The following is a 23,309-nucleotide window of genomic DNA, read 5'->3' as shown; positions in this document are numbered from 1 at the left end:
TATAAATTAATAATATAAATAATACGGCAACAAATGAACACAAAAAATAGGTCATTCATTCATAAGAGGCCCAGCAGTGGTTAGATGAGTGTGTGCGTAAGTACAAGGGTAAAAGTAGATGACAATTTCCCCATCTGGGTTTCAGCTGTGTAACAGTATGAATATGTTGCTTAATCATGTTTGTCCCTGATATGCTTGTCTAAACTCGCTCTTCTTGCACTCTTAACAAAGGCACAACTATGTTTAAAAAAAACAAAACAAAACAAAAAAAAACATTACATGCTTGTTAGAAGTATTGTTAAGCAGGAGCCAGACACTGAGAGCAAAACAAAAGCTCAGTGGAATGTTTGCACAATTATTTTATGTTATTCTCAAACCACTGTGTATTTCCAGAACATGGGGCAGTAAACCAAGTGCTACAAGTACAATGTTAGGTGAAACGAAATGAAAAGAACCAGAGGTTCTCAGCAGTGTGGGCGCTCTGTTGGGGCATTCGAGGGCCTTGTCCCCCTTAGTGGTCAGCGGGGCATACATAGTCTCGTAAGTGACATGATATGGAAATGAACAACAACAACAAAAAATTGTTAATAATAATTAGTAATAAAGAAAATATGTTTCATTTTTGATAACATTTCTGCTGTGTTGGACTACGATGTCGGCACTGCGTTAAAATATTTCTCAAATGGCAGTGCCACCTCCTGATGACCCACTGCTCCCCCAGCATATCTGCTCTGGCGCCGACTCTGGTCCTCAGGTGCTGAAAAGGACCTTCATCACGCTGTAGCATGTTATACTGTTAAAAGCGTTTTACTTTCAGTGGAAGGCTTCCTTGAGCAAGTGTGTTTCGTAAAAATAATAATAATTCATTTGCTTCTTCATGTCTTTTAAATACTGGTGGTTGTAAATCCAATTTTTGAGCTGGGTTGTGGGGTGCATTTGATTGCGGGGATGCCTGTTTGAAATTTCTGTATTTATTCAGTGCTTTTCTACCTTATTGGTATTCAACGTGCTTTCCAGTCAAAAAGACAGATCTTCGCCTTAGTTCACTACATAAACTGTAAAGCAAGTATAACTCCCCCTGGAGCCTTTTTAGTGTGAGTTTCTGTCATTTTAGGTAGTTAATATAATGCAGATACGTGTCCATTTTTTCTGATAAGTTCAGCAACAGGATGTGGCATCATGATGACTACCAGTTGCCATGCCGAGTGCTCTGTGAAGTGGTCCGTATGACTGTGAGAATAGGAATGAATAAATAAGTACAGAGTATAATCCAATGTTTCCTTTTAACTGGTGGAGGTAGAGCAGAGCGTAGGAATAAACAGAAGTAAAGGAGAAGTGTGGGGGAGGTCATCGATATTGTGATTCCGTGTAGCTCCACTCTTGGACCATACTGATCAGACTCTGGCTCCAAACCCACAAGATGGAGCCACCCCTGTCCCTTGAATTAGACTTAGACAATGCAAGGAAGTGGGGAGACGTTGTTCATACTATATACGGTTCATGGTTCACACTAGCACACACAAAGTCACACACCAGTGTTTGGCATTGACAATTTGGCATGTACCTCCGGACCCTCCTTCGTAACCTGACGTGCACCTACCCAGAAATGAAACTGTTGCAACGCAGCCAGACAGACACAGAAACACAATACACCATCAACGTGCTGCAGTACTACATCAATTAAGCTATAGTTTTCTATCTAATGGATTCAAACAAATTGCAACAGTTAACCTTGAACAAGGCGCTCCTGTTCATCAAAGGTGACTACCTAATAAATCTGATTAAGATAAAATACTCCTTTTTTATTTAACACAGTGGCTACTTTTCTAAAATATTAAACTTATTATACTTTGTTTAGAGTTTGAATTTTATTTCTTATTTGTTTTAATTGTCTTGATGTCTGTCTTCACTTTTGTTATAAAATATGAAAAATACTAAAAATAAAGAAAATCCTGTACTGAATTTGATGCGAGGTTTAGTTTCTAGAGGACAGAATGATTCTGTGGAGACTAGACCCACTTTTGGACTTGTCTCAAACTCTTCCTTCCACTGACATCAATTATGCAGCCTTATTTCATTTGCAGTGACAGAGCAGTATTATAAATAAACCTGTCTCGCCTACAGAACCAGAAGCTACTGAAGAAATGTCTGTATATTTATGGATCTATTTGCTTTTCAACCTTTTGGGGTTTGACTCCAAGATAAATATCCTGAAGCCTTGCCTTCACATGGCCCTGTAAATTTGCTCTAAAACTTTAGCCTTACACCTCGTCCCTGTGGTGTCAAGTCATTTGAATTCTGGATCAGACACAAGTGAAAAGTAATTTTGCACAGCGAAGGAATCTCCTCCGGTCTAGGTTCAGCATCATTTTGTTTGTGTTGTCTGTTTTGTTGGGCATCATTAACTAGAGCAAGCCTCATTACACTTCAGGGAGCATTATTTGCCATTGTGATTTCTCCATCACATCATTATTCAGAATTCCAGTCAGGCTTCTATTTTCCTCACAGTGTATATTTTCACATGCTGCAATTCAGTGAATCTTTAATCCCCTGCTGAGAAGCTGTTGATAATACCAAGTATTCAGCTTAAGATATCATTTAAATTGCTATAAAATAAATCCACAAAAAAAACAATGTTATTAGCTCACATGAATCCAGCTTGATTCAATTCTAGACAGTTAACGTTCTCCAAAATGTAACTTGCAGCCAGATGCTCATAACAATTAAATAAAGTAAGACTGGAAAAGGCTGCAGCCTTTTTGACCACACATCATAACATCTCATACATTGATGTCAACATTATTTTTGGGCCACCGAGAACCTGTTTCCCAACATTTATTGTTCACATTCATTCTGTAATTTTAACAAACATTTTACATTACTATATTCGATTTAAAATGTCATATGCAATACTCAATTGGGCAACTGAACACAAGCAGCTAAGAGCAATGTAAGAGTTGGCTAAAAAAAAAAAAATAAATGGCCGGCCGTATGACCGGTGACCTGAACAAAAGATGAAATCAATACTGTTTGGATTTTTGGGTCTAATCTCTTCTCTCTAGAATCACTTTGACTTTGAGCGTAATCTTCTTATCTTGTCCAGACCTGCTAAGCCAGTTTGTCAATTGCCTTTGAAGCACAGGGTGCAAGAAAAACTTTTGCATGTGTCTCCCACATAAGACACTGGAGATAGTTTCAGGTGATCTTCAAGATGCTAAGACTTGGTCTCTCTGTATGTGAGCAGATGCCATGGGACTTCCTGTTTACAATGCAAGTGTAGATACTAAATGTTGCATCTCACCTCCACCTGTCCAAAGAGGCAACGCCTCTGTCCTCTCTGACTTCCAACAAACTTAAGTGGACATCCTATCTCACTTTTTTCTCTGTAACAGCACCTTGCATTTAACTTCAAGTGAAAAACACTCCACTATCAGCAGCATTGTGCCAGCTGCAGTTTTGAAGATACACAGCAGAATAAATTGAACTGCAATGAAAAAGATGCCATAGGTGGGAATGCTGTCCCGTGTTATAGACCTGTAATCTGTGCCATGATCTTCATGTGAAAGGAAACCGCGTGTGTGAGTCTCTGAATTCTTCACTGGTGAGACCAGTGTGTAGAGCATCCTCGCGGTTAAACACTATCTAAATCAGAGTTACTGTATGATCAGCATAAACACACATTGCTAATAACACACAAGAACCAAAGCAACTGATGAATAAACAGAAGCTGAACTGATGTGCATCAGAAACACAAACAGCACACAGAACACACCTGGTGTTTATCACATCATGAATTCCTGCCTGTACTTCAGGTCAAAGACCTGGAGCCTTGAAAACCCTCATTTATCCACTGTTTATTTGTGCAGTTTTGTATGGAAGCTATTATTCAGGACCATAGCAAAGAATATAATTTATCAGTATTATCTTGAGCATTACAGTGTGTGTAAATTAGGAAGTACTCCAGACATATGCAGATGCCTCTTATTTAAAAAGGTAATGACAAAGATTCATAGGAATCTCCATCCAACCAGTATAACTATTAGAATCATGTCAGCACAGGTGCTACTGGATAAAATTCACAGTCTAGGGATGGCTTAGGACTAAATTCACAAGATAGACCCCTTTTGAGCAGAGTTTGAGCCCATTCTGTGTGTTTCGGTCAGAAGCAGCATGCTGGCACAGCCCAGTACAAATAAAACACATGAAGATCTGGTGTTAGTTCTACATAAACTTCACATTTTAAAATAACCCTTGTTGGAAATGTAAACACTGATTTATTAAAAATGGTTCTATGGATGAATAGTCATGGTTTAATCAATGGTTTATTATTATTATTATTATTATTATTATTATTATTATTATTATTATTATACCACTTGTCTGTACAATTGTCTGTTTGTTTGTTTTTTGGTGATGTAATTCTATGTGGAATCTCAAGCACCTTAACAATTGGCCTTGGATGTTGTCCTCTTTCTATTACTGTTCTGTGGTAACAGCAGCAGCCCTCGGTAGCTGGCTAATACGTACGACAGCTCAAACTGTCACAATCAGAAGTTTTAACTAGGGATGTCTGATATTGACTTTTTGCCGATATCCGATAGCCGATATTGTCCAAATTCTTAATTTCCATTTCCGATATCAACCGATATAGCATACCGATATATGCAGCCGTTTGTTTTTTTGTTTGTTTTTTTGTCCAGACTACTTTTAGGTCACATATCTCCAGTTGTGGAATTAACACATCACGTACTTTTATTGTGATGCCCCACTAGATGCATTCCACAAATTAACACTCAGTGTGTTTACATGCAGAGCTTAATCGAGCTATGCTCAAAATTCGACTTTCTCGCTTAAGTCCTTGTCCCAGTTTACATGCAGCGCAATAATAACTGTTCTCCTTTTCCACACTAGGTGGCGATATGTGTCTTTTCAGTGGGATAATACCACGTTAATACGGTCCGATTTTGAGTTGATCAGTTACGTGATTTAATAAACGAGAGTTGTTCATGCTAAACAACAACCAGACGGGTAATAGTACATTTTTTAATCTCATACGTGATGTTCGCACTACTTCTGGTGCAGACGGTTCTTCTAGCGGCTCCGTTATTCTTCTTCTTCTGCGATCAGCTTTCTTGGACGTTTTTGTTCCGGGGTCACACGCCAGCGCAGCGGTCATGGAGCATGCGCACACGCATTATCTGATTGAAAACTCCAATTCCAATCGCATCATCTGGGTGTCTCAATCAGATAATGAGAACTAATATGTAATGTGTTTACATGCACTTGGTCTCCTGTTATACTCCGATTAAGGCAATAATTATTTTTTTTCACGTGCATGTAAACTGTCTATAAAAAATAGACAACTCATGGAAAAGTGTCATATTTATTAACATTTTGTCTCAAACAACAGGTTGGATCATCACACTCTTCCTGATTGCACGCTGGTAAATGTCTCAGGACCCCACAAGCAGCAGCAGCAGTAGGAGCACGCAGCAGCACAACCAGGGCATTATGTTATCTGTTTTCATTATCGGTGGTAAAACCAATAACGATATGAACAGAGGTAGATAAATCTGCCCACGATGCTCTGCGTTCCCCCACCACTGTCTACAATTCGGGACTTGCCTCTGTTAACATGGAGCCGAAATACCGCTATGGTCAAAGACTGGAGCAACTAAAGCAACAGTCTGATTCCAGGGGCCTGTGGCAGGGACTACGCACTGTCACAGACTACAAAGCATCACACACACACCTCGTGAGTGCCAGTGCTTCTCCGGCTGACAAACCGAACTACTTTTTTGCGCACTTTGAGTCAGGAAGAGACACTCACTGAGGAGGGTGTTTATTAAAAGTGTAAACACCAGGAAAGTGGCTGGACCAGACAGCATTAGTGCATTAGTGCATTAGACAGCATCAAAGCCTGGGCTGATCGGCTGGCATCTCTTTTTACAGTGATATTCAACCTCTCACTCAGATGGTGTGTGATCCCTACCTGCTGTAAGAAGTCCATAATAGTCCCTGTTCTGAAGAGACCACACCCAAGGAGTCCCAACAACTTTAGGCCCATAGCCCTCACATCTGTGGTGATGAGGTGATTTGAGAGCCTGATCAAGACATTCATCACCTCCACACTGCTCACCGCCCTGGATCTGTTACCGTTTGCATTCCAGCCGGACAGACGCCATAACCTTTCTCCTTCACAAAGCCCTGCGTCACGTGACACGTAAACTTGTTACTAATGTCGGAGTTCCTCTTAACCGACTAAGACTTATCCTGTCAGTTATTATTATTCGATTTTCTCTGTTGCATAACTTTTGCACCTGCACCACAGAGAGCATCTTGTGTGGGAGCATCACCACCTGGATGGGAAACTGCACCAGGCAGGACCTTCTGGCCCTCAAACAGGTGGTCCACTCAGTGGAGCGGACCATCAGAATCCCAGTCCCCTATCCGCAGGACATTTATACAAAACGTTACAGGATAAGGGCCAAGAAGATCCTGAGACAGCCCAGACCCTCTCTCTGCTCCCTACTGCCATCAGGCCAGCGTTTCCACTGTCTGAGGACAAAGGCTGAGAGGCGGAAGTTAGAGTTTTTATCCTCATGCCATCCATCTGCTCAACTCTGAGCCTTAACAGGACTTAAATACCAATGCATTGCTGCACTTTATTCACACAGCTGCTTTAAAATATTGTAAATGTGTGTGTATACAAGCTATGCCACTTTTAAGTCTCAAATGAATTTTATTTTATCTGATTTTATTTTACTTTTCCAGTCATCTAGACCTATTTATTATTTTTATCTTGTGCATTTTGTGCTGCATTATGTTTCTACTGTAGTACTTACTTACTTACTACTGGCTGCAGGTACAACAATACATTTTACTGTGCGTTGTACTATGTATAACTGTGCATGTGACAAATAAAACCCATCTTATCTGTCTTATCTTATCTGATATGAATCAGTCTGAGGGAAGACTGGAGTGACTTTCATCCTCTCACTACATATGTTTGTTCATAGTGCATGACCGGTGAGATCAAAAGAGGAAAGGTACAGACTGGCCTCCAACAATGCAATATGTGAAGCAATAGCAAAAAGGTTAGTCAAGCTCAGCAGGGTTTCGGCGTAAACTCTGCCTTTCCTTCTTTTTTTTGTGCAGTGGCGATCAAAGGCATTTGTGTTGTAACCTCTGAGGATCTTGCACAGCTACTTACTGGCAAGTACCAATTGTGCAGACTATATAACAGCACATACACATTCAGCAGCATACCCACAAATTAAACAAATCATTAGTGTCCACAGAAATGTTCTTGATTCAGATTTTCTACTTAATTCATATATCTGACTCGGTTGCCCATCCGTCCATCTGTTGCCATGTCTGCTTTCTAATTTAGACAGTGCTCCAGCTTTTTGTCATATAAAGTCACAGCATACTGAATAGTATAACTGCATATTGCATTTGGTTAAATATTAACGAGTCTCTCTATATATTCTATTCCTCTTGCAAACTTTGGTTTCACCAGTTGAAATCCTCATGCTAGTGTGGCAGCTAACACCACTAGAGACCAGTAAGAACTCTCCCTGCAGCAACTGAACTCATTCATAGAAATGCACCTCTATGCAATAAAAAGTTCAGGCTTCAAGGTAATTTGAAAAAAAAAAAAAAAAGAAAAAAAAAAAAAGAAAATCAAGAAAATTATGGAAAATCAAAGTCAGGGTATTTTAAAAAGCGAAGCGGCATCTATTACATATTCGTTAATACACATAACAGGTTAATATGTTACAATCCCTTGTGCCATGATCTGATGCAAAACTAATTAAGAAGCCTAGTCCAGCTGAAAAAACGACCAGCAGACCAGCAGTCAGCTACTAAATAACCTAGCCTAGCCAGCAGCAGGAGGTAACAGAGGTGATGGGACATGCGACTACACTTCAAACACCTCTCCCTTCTGCCAAGATCAGAAATAAGATACTATCAGACACCAGCTACCTAGCCTAGTCCACAGCAGCAGGTGATGAGAGGTGACGGGACATGCAACTACACTTCAACCAACACCTCTCCCTTCCGCTAGGATCGGAAGTAAAACATTAACAGACACCAGCTAATTAGCCTAGCCACGGAAGTAAAACACTAGAAAAATATAAAATACATCATGTCTTATTTCAAAATACACACACACACACACGCACACACACACACACACATACACACACACATATATATATATAGGAGGAATGGGGTTACACATAAAAATCCACAAATGCTCATGATAAAACAGGCCACAGAATACAAAAGCTGGGAAGTACCTTGAAAGCCAGGTTGAGAAGTAAGCGCCCACATGAGTCCTTTGTTGTAATATTCAAAGTTTTTCATATTTTGGTCTATAAGTCAGGCCCAAGGCATCTTGACAGCAAATGCTCCGCACACACTACACTAAATTGAATTCTTTACTTTTGCCTGGGGCAAGTCTAAACCAGCCGATCCAAGTGTTGAGCTGTAAGGTTTGCGAAAACAATGCTGTTTATCGAAAATGATGCAGTGTTTATTCTGTCAAGGGATTTAAAGTTTATAATTTGCCAACTTTGTCAACTTTGTGTTTTTCATTTAACCGCTTTAATTTTTCTTTCTACTGTGATTCCCTTTCTTAGACATTACATAAACAGCAGCTCCCAGTGCTGAATGTGGATAATTGAGCCAAATTACACCGACTACAATCACTAATTTCTAGTTGTTTTCAGAACACTGGTTTATAATAATAGTAAGAGTGTTTCTCCACTGTTCAAATAATGTTTGCCAACGTGTCCTGTAATTGTAGGTTGGTCTTAGGTTAGATTATGATTATACCATGTACAACATATTAAGGATAGTTAGGAGTCCCACAAATCAACAAGGAAACAGTTCTTGAAACAACATGCAGTATCTTTGGCTTTTCCGAGCAAGACCTAAGCAAGAAAGGATGAGCTAAAAGTAACAGTAACAGTAACTAAGAGTACTTTTATATATCTGGGTTTGTAAGTATGACTTCTTTCATCCCCAAATCCTTCACATTATGATTCAAACTCAGTCCAAACAGCACAGAGAAAGACCCAGAAGACACACGACTGCTAAGTATATCGTCGATTGTCACGCCAACGTAACTTAAATTGGGACCAATCAGATGTGGGCTGGCTTGCTTCTTTTTGTTTGTTTGTTTGTTTACAGTGATCTTTACCTCACCGGATGTCAATCATATTCAACCTGCCTAAGTGTAGCGTGCTCACCTGTTGACAACGACAAGGTAAAGAGATGAAGTGCATGCCATGCCTCGGTCCAATATTTTACGGAGCTGCTTGGGTGGGAACAACATTTACATGATGAAGTGGCAGAGTGAATATATTCTAATAAATATCCCAAAAGCTCAGTTTGAGAGATTATATATCATCCAGCTTTGAGTGTGGAGCCGGGACCACTTGACATTTCTGTCATATAAAAGCAGTAAGGAATGCTGTGCTTCAGCGGTTATTCAGGACACAGAATATTAAGAGAAAGCAGAGTGAGAGACGTCCTTTGCTGGCTTAGAAAGGCTTGTAAGGTTCATCGAGGAACACTGTTATCTTTGAAAACAAACCTGGTGCGATAAAGCACCAGATGGAGCAACAATGGATTCATTACTCATCTTAGACAGAAATGGGGTCATCGCATGCATCAAGGTATACGGACTAATCTGAGGATGGTTATCCTTGTTACATATTAAAGTGCCCTTAGGCGCTATCCTTAGAGTATGCACCAGTGCAACATGCTCACGTGGTGTTAATGTTGGTGATTGTGCTGCTGTGCTGTGGCGTTTTTGTATATAAATATCTTGTCATTAATCTTTTAATCGCCTTTAAATCGAGTTGTTTTTGTACAGTTACACTTACTTTGTACTACAGGAGTGAAGGTCTCTGATATCACCATTATGTGGCCAGTCCTCCTGTGATAATAATGTGACAAGCAGGGTTTGCAGTATAGGTAGAACACAGTGCAGTGTAGATTTCACCTTGAAAAGGGACTATTTTGGTAGCAAGGTATATATACAATTCAATACATGAATACATGTATTGAATTGCAGATTTCAAAAAACAACCAAAATGAAGTGCATTTAAGGCTTAATGACAAAATATAAATAAACCCCAGCAATATGAAGGCAATATAAAGAAACTTAAATTGGCTTAGTGTAAAAGGTTTGAATAAAAATGGAAGAGAAATAGATGTTCAAACAGAATAAGTAAATGGGTAATAAGTAAAAAATCCAGAGTTCAGTGGAAAATATGAATAAATGATCTCAAATTTGTTATTTATTTATTTGTTGTTTAAGCACAGGCAAACTCACATGTCTTCAGTCTCATCTAAAAAGAAGCAGGAGATGGAGCAATCATGTTTTCTGAGAATTTGTTACCAATGTGAGAAGCAAAAATACACATAAACTCCAGAGAAACTGCACAGAAATATAGCAAGTCCCTTGATGTGCGACAACAAAAGCGATTTTGTATCTTACCATGGATTTTTATATTAAGGTTTTTAACACCAGAGTGATTATTTTTTATTCTTCTATTGAAAACTTATGTATTATCACTGTGTAACTGGAAGGAAATCACAAATTTGTTTATATACTACCTGTAACCATATTCACAACCACATTATTATGTAAACCCGTGCGTCATCAATAGTTTTGTGTGTGTGTTTGTGTGTTCTGCAAGGCAAAAGGGCCAAATATTGAAATGGAGAGGTCCGAGAATGAAGCCTTGGGGAGCGGCACATGCCATTTGTTACCATGCACTATAATTCCCAAGAGAAACAAAGTAGTCCATGTCTTCCTTAATCTCTTAATAAAATTCCCTGTGCCGTGTGCCAGAAGCAGGTCAAGTCAGTTTTATTAATGCAGTGCTGAATCAGGTGTCATCATCAGTTGTCTCAGGACATTTTTCATATAGTCTCTAGTGTCTCCAAGAGTGGACCGCGAGCGCCAACTAATGAGTTAGGTTCGACAACTATGTTACAACACTTTTAACTTGATAGGGTAATCATTTAGCTTGAACGGTGCAGGTCTAAGTTGCATTTTGTTCAGTGTCTTGCCTGACAAATTTCGTCATCATTTCTGCTTGTGCTTGTTTTAACTTTCAATCTTTTTATTAGTTTCTTTTCAGCGCCATCCTTGCTACCCTTTTAGATTGTAGGATATAGTCAGAAATATACACATTTAAACTATTGGTTTAGAGTTTAAGTCCTGATCAGATAATGAATTACTAATTATTGAGTGCTGATTAGACAGTGAATAATTATTTATTGTCTCAGCAGGTCTTAGACAATAGGTCTGAAGGGTGACTCAATAAATGCAGGCCTGTGGGATATACCCTAAAACCAAATCCGTGCCAATTATTTGTCTACAGCCTGATTCCATGCAGAGTACAACATTTTTGATCACTGAAATAGTATCAGGACAGCAGGAAAAGGATTTAAAATATCTATTAATTCATCTTGATTTATTTATTTTTTTAAATGTTAAGTTCCTTGAAGATGTGTTCCCTGTTGAGTGGACGTTTCAACAAATAGTGAGTGTATTTCTACCGACAGAATGCAGCATGACTAGTCTACCAACACATCTAGTCACGCTGTCAGTACACACTTTGTGTTATTAGCATGTTACTTCATACCATGATAAAATGCCTCCCCTGTCCCTTGCCTTCATCCTAATCATCTTGTGTCATATTTAATGCCATAAAATGCACGCTTAGGCCCAAATGTTTTGTCTGTGTTGTGTTGAGGCTGCTGTGTGTCATGGTGGGTCATTGTAGGCCTACCTGACAGATGTCACAGACTAAACAAAAAAATGGCCCGTCGGTATTTTAACTCCAGATCTGTTTGGGGACAGGCCATCTGCCCTGAAAGAGGCCTGAATCCCAAGAACAGATTGAGGCTATCAGGGTAGTTGATCCCTGATCAGACAGCAGGTTTTACTGAGCTGTGCTCTGAGTACTGGATGTCTGCTGTTGATCTCTTTGTTGACTTTTGACGGTGGTTCAATTATTAGACTAAAACAAAACAAAAAGAGTTTTAGTGACTTCAGGCGACTTCATCACTCTGACTACTCTCTGCAAACACCAGTCTGCCCCACATGTAGTTTGATTCATTTTGTTTATTCCTTTTTCCATTATTTCTTTCATTCTTTCAGTCAACAGGAAATCTTCTTTAGAAATACTGTTTTTTCTAGTTTGAGTTAAATAGTAAAACGTAGCCATGATGAAGGACTTGATGTATCGTATCTCTCCATTTTACCACTATCGTTGGTGTTAAAACTCATTAGTGGTCATGTTGTGGTCATGGGTGACACAGCACCCCATGACTATAAAAGCACATACATTGCAGTTTCATTTGAATTGTCACGTACAGTCCTCAAAACAAATATAAAACTTCAGTGCTCATATGTTTTAGTAAGTAACCAATCATTTTAGTCTAATAACAAGTTTGTTTCAGGGCAAGGGAAGCAGTTTAAAGTGCACTGTCACTCATGGTCACAAGGTGTTGGCTCCAATAGGTTCCCAGCAAATTATCAACTGTCATTAAAATACTGAGCCTAATAAGGAAATACAATTAGCTAAGTCAACTTACTGTCTCTGCTTGGTCATAGCATTACCTCACAGACTAGTGCTTCTGATTTGCAATGAATTTAAGCAAGTTAGAAAGGAAGGCGTCTCATGTCCAGGCCCAAATCACTCCTTTTCTCTAGCAGCTCTGAGATTCACTTGTTAAAAGTGATGTCTTCCTGATAGCATGTATTCTTAATTTATTTATTGATCCCTCACAAGAAAATAGTTTTGTCTAAGAGAACATATATAAACCAGACATAGATGTAAGAATAAGAATAAAATAAAATAAAAATAATCTTAAAAACAGAATAAGAATGAGAAGGAGGTAGTAAAGAATTACAAAAAATCTACAGTCCAATTTACATGAGATATACAAGCATTTATATACAGGCATGAGATATACAGCATAAGCATAACGAAGCACATCCCTGGTCTTGTAATGGGCTTTGTGGTCAGTAACAAAGTTAAACTAAACCTAAAATAAACCATCTGTTAAGTTGCTTCTCATGGATGTAGTGAAAAGAGAGTGAACTCGAATAGTAGTCTGAGTTAAATATGTCAGATGGCCCCGGAGAACAGGAAAAACCTTGTCAACATAACTTATGGAGAGTACAGAGAGAAGTACAGTAAAAATCAGCCCTTTTTATCTATGATGGATTTAACCGAGGAGTCATAGTGTGACATAGTGTACCGTATGTGAGGTGTTTCAACACAGAGTGGAGCCACAGAAGCAGCAGGCATAGGAGGTTGGACGATGTGTTACATTAGCTCTGGGGGCTCTCAGTATGGTTCAAGAGTTGCTCGCTGTGTTTCTGAATATGTTATCAAGCACAAGCAGCTTGTCTGTTTTGTAAAGCAGTGGGAGTTGTGTACAGTATATGTGTGTGCCTGTGTGTGAAAGGCCATATGGGAGGTACAGTAATCGGTCAAAGTGTTTAACTAATACCACAGTTTTATTTTTCTCTCTCCCACTCTTCATCTAACAGTCGTGCTTGTCTCCTTAATTGTCTCTTTGTTTAGTAGTTTCAGTACATCTTAAATCATTTGCACAATTGAAGCATGCAAAATGTGTGCAGTGAATTTACTTTTTGTGAAAAGGTGTTTATTTGATTCAGATTGGGAACCTGGTGTAGTAAGTCAATCACTGCACAAACGGAGAAAGATGCAGGAGAAATATTTTGAAACATTATAGGGTTATTTGTTATTTTATTTATTTATTTTTACTTGTAATTGTTTTTTATTACACACTTTGGTTGTATTTAGGAAAAGATCATGGTTATAACCTTTGATATTGTTATAGTAATAAACAAACAAACAAAGAGGAGGTCAGGGGAGATGGATGGGACAACACAACACTTCCCAAATTAAAGATATTTGTGTCTGATCCTAATCAAAGTGAAAATTGCTGTGCTGGATTTCCTGCCTTTCTGTGGGATGGACGCAAAAAACTAAACAAACATTCAAGTTGGAGTTATTTCAAGATGTTGAAACGACTGTAATGTGTGCATAAATCAATTAAAAAGCATGCTTACTTTCTGATAATCAGTATGAAATTCCATTTCTTATAAAATATATTATACATCATTTCCTTTTGAAAGAAAGCGATGGGAGCCGTCAAGAAAATTGTCAGTCAAATAAGCTACATTACACCCATCATTTCCATTACTGGTTTTTAAAGCCTACTTTAAAGCCTACTTAAAGGAAATTACTTCCAAAACCACTTTGTCTTAACTTTGCCACTTATGCATACCATAATCCTCTAATGCTAATTGGAGCTGTCACTAAGTCAGAGGCGTGCGCAGCAGAAATCTTCTCAACACAAAAGATGGTTTTGGCATTAATACCGCTACCTTTACTGGTAACATTTCAGATCAGTTTTCATCACTTGCACCCCTCATCAAAGTCCATGCCCATTAGCCCAACACTGTAGACTGCAGACTCCACCGTGAACAATTCAGAAGATTAAGGAAGGAAAACTCTCAGCCAGGTTTAATGAATTAATCTGATGGGTTATAACAAAGTGTGTTTTCATGCACAGACAGGTTCTCCAGACTCATTTGCAGAGGTGAGCGGAGCCAAATTGAGGTCAGGGAAAAAGGTAGTGATGTTATCCGCCAATCCATCTCTTTTCAATGAGCTTTTTAATTAAAAGAAAGAAAAGTCAGTTAAAGGTTTTATCATCCCGGAGACTTGCTGAAACAGGAAAGGACAGCCATTTATGTCTCTAGTATTACAATTACTACTATTTGTTTTATGAAAACAAGGTCAGCCAGGTGTTTTATCAGTTTTTGGCCGCTTTGGGAAAGTGCTTGATGATTCATTTCACTCACTCTGTAATATCTTTATAGATTTACGTAAGAAATAGTGTTTTATAAGATCTTACGAAACACTTATAATGTAAGGTTTGAAGTTGCTCTGTTTAATTATTAAAAGTACAGAAAAAACACCGTTTTGTTAAGAGTAACCGTCTGCAGCGCAATGTGTGAGTGCTTAAGGACGAGTATGAATTAATCTGTCCAAAAAAGCCTCTTCAGAAATCTCTTAACAGCTTCCTCGTGTACATCCATATTTGCTATCAGTCTGCTCGCTACCTGCTGCAGTGACTGCCGCAAGCTGGTCTGTGCCATGAATGTCTCTGTATGAGAGTCATTTGAATGATTTTTACAGTCAAAATTGCTGTAGTTGCTCCTTTTCTGAAAGAGGTGAGGTGACGCAAGGGCAAGCTGGGCCTCACTTTGGATTGCACAATCCTTCACAAACTGGGTTGAGTGGGTACATTTGATGTGGGAATGTTGCCATTTCTCTGTATGTCACCAGTGTAATGATTTTTTTGTCACTTTTATTTTATGTCCCAACCTTTCCATAGTCCAAGTCATTCACTTGTGTGTGTATAATATATTTAGACTTTTTTGTGGACTCAAGTCCAGTTGCCTTTTTTAACATTTTCTGGATAAATGTTCAGTGTCATGGATGGATTTTTTAAATGGCATCATTTCGTATTTTTCCAACATTTTGTTCTAATTCCTCGCGTATTTCATGAACTCATATCAATCAAAAATCTCCTTATCCTTAATCAACCTCAACCTAACCATCTTCCTGCATTTTTTTTTTTTTTTTTTTGTGGTATAATTTTTATATGGGAACAGAAAATGGTCATTAAATGAGTTTTAAGTTCATTAAGTTCAAACAAAAACTAAAAGTTTAAACAAAAAGGTATTTTATATGAGTGGTAAATATATGAGTGGTAAATACACTGTGCCCATGCAGTAAAACACTAAACAACCACGTCCCACAGGTACAACAACCTTCCTGTGGTATTGGTTTACTGGGAAAACACACTTTCCATTTGGAGCGGGTGTCAGGTTAATGTGGTCGGTCCAGATGTTGTTGAGAATTGCTATTACCGTTGTGACATTCAGGTCTTGACCAAGGACAGACACACCATTTAGCAAGCATGCCAACCACAGGAGAATAATTGTAACCTTGAGCAGGATACGGCAACAAACTAAATTGTGTTCAGATTCAGATTTTTTTTTTTTTTCATTATTTTGGGAATTTGGAATAGAGTAGGATACACATGAATATCTGTCATGGATGAAAGAACTGGAGGTTGTGACTGTTTATTAATATGCACTAGAAGGGTAAACGACGTGTGTTATATTCCTGATGGTAATACAAATGTAACTGGAGTTGTTTATGTTTGGACTCAATTCTGATTCTGACTTCACCCCTTGAAACAAACAATAAATAGCCATCCATCCATTCATTCCTTCATTCGTTCATTAATTTTCTGTAACTGCTTGACCTCTGGAAGGTCGTGTCAGATACAGATGGAACACATTTTCCCTTCTTATGTAAATCCTTTGCTCAATACGGATGCAATGTTCAGACCAATATGCGTCATAAAGGCCTTCCATATTCTATAGAAAGTGTCGTCCTTTGCATACACGTCAAATAATCAAGAGATGCATATTACAACATTGTGCCTTTGAGTTCTAGGAGGAGGCTTTTCAATTGTTCAGTAGAATATTAACATGCTTTGCAGTTTCCCTACTTATTTATTATTGATGAGGCCATTTGACACCCCCAGCACCATGCATAGTGGGCCAACCAATAAATTCTTGGATAAAATCCCATTCATTTCCTCACCCAACATCTGCCAGATCTTCTGTGTTTTCCTGCAAGATCACAAGCAGTGAGTAAGACTGCCTATATCTGTTTTACATTTAGGGCAGCGTGGGGACAAAAAGTGAAACAGTATAAAAAAGGTGTGATTTGGAAGAATCAGGACACTGACTTTAACAAGCATGTTGTATCCCTGCTGTTTCTGGAAAAGTATAGGCTGAAATCATTTTTTTTTTTTTGTTATTCAGGGGACACATTAATACTTAATGCTTAGCATAACTGGTTGACATTTTCTGTTCCTTGCGTCACTCCTACCTTTCAACCCAGTGACAGCATCGGATATCAGGACCAAAAGGCATTCCACAAACATAATAATAAGGTTGTTACTGTCTGTTATCGGTCTGTCCAGCGGCGTTTATGCTGGCAGGCATACTGTATATCGCATCTCTCCTCACCATCTGCTGTCACGAGAGGCATTATGCGAGGGTGGACCTTTTCGCGGAGTGGCATGGAGATGAGACGGGATACTGTATCTGACAGGGAGGAAAGCGATGCACCGCCACCTCTTCATGCGGCACATCTCATTACTCTGGCCACCCTGTCGACGATGGGATCATAATTAATCTTCATTGAGCCACTGGGCTGTCTGTCTGACAGGCTAAATGATTGGGGTGGTAGAAGGGGTGGATAACAATGTCTTCCAATGTGGCATTAAAGTAGGATTCAATGGAGTTTAATAGCAGGTTGAGGAAACACAGCCAGTGGTGGCTTAGTGCGACTGCTGACACATTAAGGAAGCAAAGGGGAGAGGAACAACAAAGAGCTCAGTGATTTGAGTCAAATTGGCACAACATGAGTATGAAGGTATTAACCATGTTGCAATGACACTTTATAGATCGTCTGGTGATGCTGCTGAGGCGGGCAGGAAAGATTGCAGCAGACCCTTCTCAACCTGGACACCGATTTTTGAGTCCCCTGTAAAGGGAACGACTCACAAAGGAGTCCCCTCCCACACACACGCACTATCTTAGCTAGATGGACGACGGAAGAGTGAAGCCAAAGCAAGTGGAGCTCCTCCTGGTGACTGGCTGCAGTATAGGTCGTAAGCTCCACCCCCTCCATGTTAGTGGATGGGACTTGGGCCGAACTAAAACACTAAAATACATATTATATATTGTTTTCAAGGATGGTTTCAGTCATTTTAGGTAGTTAATATAATGTTGATGAATGTTCAAGTGTCCACTTTTCTGATAAGTGGTCACGTGCTGCTATAGCAACAGGATGTGACTTCATGAATGCTACCAGTTGCCATGCCAACCTCTCGTGGAACAATCCTGCAGAACCGTGAGAGTTGGGGGGGAAAGTAATAATAAGTACAGTGTATTATCCAACATTTCCTTTATATACAGTCTATGGTTTGCTCTTCTTAATACACAATATGTGCAGTACAGTTTATTCTCTGTCTATGCCTTTTGTTTATTCCTTTATTGTTCAGTTTTCTGGACTTATGTATATGTGTATTTACTAACCATCACAAGACTTCCCAACATTTGTGAATATATGTTGTAATAAAGAGAAGTCTCGTTCAGACTGTATGTATTTTAATATAATATGATTTTAAATGTGTCTCCAGTGTTTCCCAACTGCTGTGAAGTTTTCTCAGCGGAGAAAAATAAGTATAACCAGTCATTCGATTTAAATATCAAATACTTTACAGCAGTCCCAATCTCCTCAGACAAAAGATTCAGGGATTTGTTTACATGCTGACAGTAGCTGGAGGGTGATCGATTCACCAAATCGATTGTAACTCCTTTTGAGCTCATCAGTTTATTGCATTGCAAAACAGCCCGGAGAAAACAATTTATTCCACCAGTAATGGCAGCCTTGCATGCGTATAATGTGATTTCTACTCAACTCATATCCACTGATGCTTTCAGACTGTTGAAAGACCTTCAAAAAAGAACCCCTGAATAACTGCAATCTCTTTCTGGAAGCCGGCTTTATCAAAGTCTTTGCAGAGGAAAATTTTGGAAGGCAACAAACCGAGCCACACTCTTCACCTTGTATGTACGGACTGCCTACTTGGTGCTGACACATTGTTCCAATTGATTAATCTGAGTGACTGTACCGACACACGGTGCTCACTACTGCAGATAGCCATGGATATCACAATCATGGCCTTGTTGACATCTATTATGGAAGCGTACAGTGAACCTTAATGTCTTTGATCCTATATCAAAGAGGCTGTCCTGACCATTGGGAGCAGTATTATATGTCTATTACAATGAAGATCAAAGATCCACTTTATCAGCTCGGCGTACAGTACTAAGTCTAAAATTTAAAGTCTTAAGGCATTAAAGATCAGCGGTTAGGGCCTTCCATGGACCGGAACATCTATCAGAGTGCAGGAGAAAGAGAGAAATCTATCCTGACAGACACATACTGACACACATTTGTTAAATGTAAAAAGATTCTGAACGAAAGGCTGAATCAAGACCGCAAACAGGCACGGCCTGTCTTAAAACAAAGCTAACACAAATGCGTTAAAGCCAATGAAAAATAAGTAAAAACTCACAAGTATTATCTATCTATCTATGTAGAAATATTTGCACATCTTTGAAAAAAAAAAAGTCATTTGTGGTCTGATGCAAATGTCTTTGTGGATTAACTCACCTGGTTCTCTTCACTTGGCGAACATTACATGTACAAAACATTTGCATAAGAAAAACACTCTAAGGCGTTCAAATTCAGTCGATAAATCCATGTTAATTGTAACTGGAAGGGACCAACATCTCAGCTGCTCAGAAAGCTCTCTTCTCAGTTCACATCCGCAGTAAATGTGAACAACTCTCTCTCTTGTCGAGAGAAGTGTCTGGCAGCACTTTGAAGCTTAACTTGCCAAAAGACCCATGTCTTTATCCATTTCATCTCTTTTGATTCCACTTGCTTTCTTTTTCTGCTTCTTTTGGGATTTTTGACAGTTTTGCCAGTACGAGGTGTCTTACTTCCCTCTACAGGGTAAAACTATTTACTACATCTGCACTTCAGATTCTGCTTCCTTTCCACTGCTGCACAGTGCATCCTCATTTATATGAACTATGAGCGTCATTAAAAAGAATTTGTGTTAACTTTGACAGTCCTAATATAGAGGTGCATAAAGTCCTTTATGAGGGTAACAACTTGGCGACACTTAAAATCCTTAGACCTCCCAGTGATATCTGGAAAAACAGTGAACTGACCCAGCTGGAAATTAATACACTCAAGAGATATCTATTCCTGAGAAATACAAAACAATTCTCATAAATATGAAGTAGTGGAATATCTCATCTGAAGTAGATCAATATTCTTTATTAAATCCTAGGAGAAATGTCCTCCCATATCCCCTATTAAGCAAAATGATGTGGCTATTTTTTAGTATGGAAAGCAGTCTGAAATGTAAATGAACCATTATTTCAAACTTGCACAAAAAGGTTGTAAAACGGTCCTCTTAAATAGCATTCTGCATTCTCAGCCTGCCTATATTTAATGTAATTGTTAAATAATGTCCTTAACTTTCAGAAGACACACATTTCTCACAAACACTTACTTGTCTTTTATGCGTTCAGCATTTATTGGACAAGTATGGCACATACATCATTTCAAAAATAGTACATCTATATAGGAAATGCACAGGCCAGAATTCTGGGACGCTTTTTTCTTGCTATTTGAAAGTTGGTTTGTTTTCATAATGTGGACACCTAGGTATTTGTTATCAATCTCACAGGTTGAGCTGAGCACTCAGGCAGGTCACTGCCCTTGTCAATTTAGCCAGTGAATGAAAGTAATGTTTCTTGAATGTGCAGTGTAGTTGAACCAATTAATCTGTCTCTCCTGTCATGTATTAGCTGCGTTCTCATTACATAATGCGTCACCTGAATGGTGACAAATACTCATCTACCAGAGCTTTTCCAGATTTTAATTAGAGGTTACTCAGGCAGGTCCATCAACAACGTGTCAACGGCACACTCAAGTTATCCACGTAAAGCAAACAGGAACACCCCATCGCGTTTCATCCTAGGGAAACATTTAGTTTATTGTTGACAAGATCAAATGTCAGATCAACAATGAAAATGAGAAGAAATGTCATTATTCTACAGTTCTAGACTGATTCAATCTGAGATTAGCCATAACTGACCACCACATGGTGGGTGTTCCAAAAAAATAACATTTTCTGATCTGCCTACATTCAAACTTAAACATTATTCGTACAGTTTAATCAAGTTGTGGCCTTTTATAATATTGGTTGCAGTGCATTCCACAACTTTCTCCTTTGTGACAAGTTACACGAGAGTTTGAGGGTTCAGTTGGCATTAGTTGGTGTGATCATGTAGTCTGTGATCTCTCATCAGGCTCAGCTGTGTGTGATCCCCCGTCTTTCAGTAGTCAAACAGAAATCTGTCGGTCTGTTAGCATGACCGATAATCATAATCACAGCGCGGTCTACATATGCCCCCAGTGGCCATTAGTAAGAGTCTATGTAAAGTTTCTGTAGTGTAGTGGTTATCACGTTCGCCTCACACACGTAAGGTTCGAAACCGGGCGGAAACATATGTTTACCTAATATATCTCTACATACATATATCTCTTTCTTTTACATTTGTTCTTATAGTAATTTTATACATTTTTTTGCTTATACTGTTTTATTTTATCTTTCGTCTTATTTGTGGTTCTCAAGAATGTTTTGTGCAACTACTGTGACCAATTAATTTCCCTTGTGGATTAATAAAGTCTAAGTCTGTATCTGCTGTTCTTCAGTCTTTGTCAGTGGGGTTAGGGTAGGGTTAGTTAAGGTTCGAGTCATGTGAAAACAAAAAATTAGCCCTGCATGCTTTGATATGCTTAAAAAAAATGGATATTTTCAAGAAAAGACAAAATAATCCACACATGAAGAATTATTATTTACTGGTTTACTGGTCTCCAGACACAATTAAATAGTGGCTCAGTATGTTTACATTAGTTCAGTCAGGGTTCATGACGCAGCAATGCAGCTGAATGTGTAGAGTTACAGACCTACTCTAAGACAGGACCCAAATTATGGGCGGACGAACAAAAATCACTGACCATGTAATAATGAAATTATCTGACCAGCCCAGGAGAAATAACCCTACCCCATTAAGGTTATAGTGAGGAACAGAACAGTCAAAACAAAGGAAAGAAAGATTAAAAAAAAGGAAATCAAAGGCCACGAGGAGCATTTTACGTTGCTTGGAGTTTGTAGCCTATTTTAATTTGGCAGTTGATGACCGAGAATAATAATCTTTTAATACTGCTATGTGCCATGTAATTTGTGGCATTCAGCTGCATTCAAATTGGCCAAGCCTCCATTCAAAACATAACGGGAGTTAATCTACTGAAAGTGTGAAACTGATTAAGGCAGTTCTGAAACTCAATATTCAATCGGCTGTACACTGAATTAAAATGTACAGAACTCGTATCATCAACGAAGCAGAGTAGAGGAGGAATTATTCTTTTTCCCTCGGATTCATGATTAAATATAATTAGATTTACTAAATGACTGCAGAAAACATACAATAAGAAGAGAAGAGGTTTTTGTTGTCCTAGTCCATATTTTTAAGCAGCATAAAGATAAAAACTAGAGCAGTAACACAAGAAAATATATTGTACAGGCAGTGGTGAACTGTTATAATGTGAGACTGAGATGTCAATGTCATGTCAAGAAGAAACCACAGACTGATAGATTCAAAGTCTGTAATCCTACCTTCCACTTTTTCTGAAAATGTCTGATTGAGTATCTCTATAATGTTGAAACACGTGTCCCACTTTGAACTACACTAATAAATTTCAAATTTTGCCAGCATCCATGCAGAACTACTCTGCCAGTGATAGACTGCTGACCACTGCTGAAAAAACAGCAAACACAGTCTCTTTTGTTGTTGTTTTGCAGCAGCATTTTAAATTGTGTGAATCTGTTTAGGACGACAGTTTATATAAATTACTGTATCTTGTGAGAAGCTATGAGCCAGTTGATGTAAATGGGTACCAAAAAAAAAAAATCATTTCACCACTTCATTTGTAGCTTTGTGTTCTGGGAAATATTTTCTTTCTCCCTTTTTCATAGAGAAGGCTGTTAAAACCTTGTGGGGGTTTAGTGACAAGTCTATAAAAATCCAGTGAATACTGGACATGGCTGTAGGAACAGCTGCTCAGACCACTTTCGATGTCTTAATAGCATGAACAATCTAGTTATATTCTGAGCCTTATACTTAGCTGTGTCATTCTGGCAAAATGGTGTGGGAGCAATTTACCAGCTGCTTGGGACTGCATTACATTTCATGCCTTGATTTATCTCTGGGGATAGTACTTAGGTCTGTCTCAGCTGGGCGTTCCAATTAAGCATGTGTGAGGTATTGTGTGGCGCAAAGATTAGTGTTAACACTCAGTTGTTTTTCTCTGAAGGCATTATTACAGGTTAAAATTACCAAGAGTGTCTACAAAAATTTTAAAAAGGTGCAGGGAGGGAGTAAGACATGCCACAGCTCACGCAGCACTAAATGTGTGGATGACACTTAGGTAATGTAG

The 23,309-nt window shown here is 38.7% G+C and overlaps 1 protein-coding gene across 1 annotated transcript in view; it reads right to left on the bottom strand.

The window, feature by feature from the left end:
- The window catches only part of LOC125017363 (inactive dipeptidyl peptidase 10-like), a 100,973-nt gene that overhangs the window by 42,858 nt on the left and 34,806 nt on the right, over positions 1-23,309 (bottom strand). The window lies entirely within an intron of this gene.

The sequence above is a fragment of the Mugil cephalus genome, chromosome 12 (assembly GCF_022458985.1).
Source record: "Mugil cephalus isolate CIBA_MC_2020 chromosome 12, CIBA_Mcephalus_1.1, whole genome shotgun sequence".
Taxonomy (NCBI): Eukaryota; Metazoa; Chordata; class Actinopteri; order Mugiliformes; family Mugilidae; genus Mugil; species Mugil cephalus.
The sequence above is the reverse complement of the archived record's forward strand: the minus strand, read 5'-3'. Positions and strand labels throughout refer to the sequence as shown.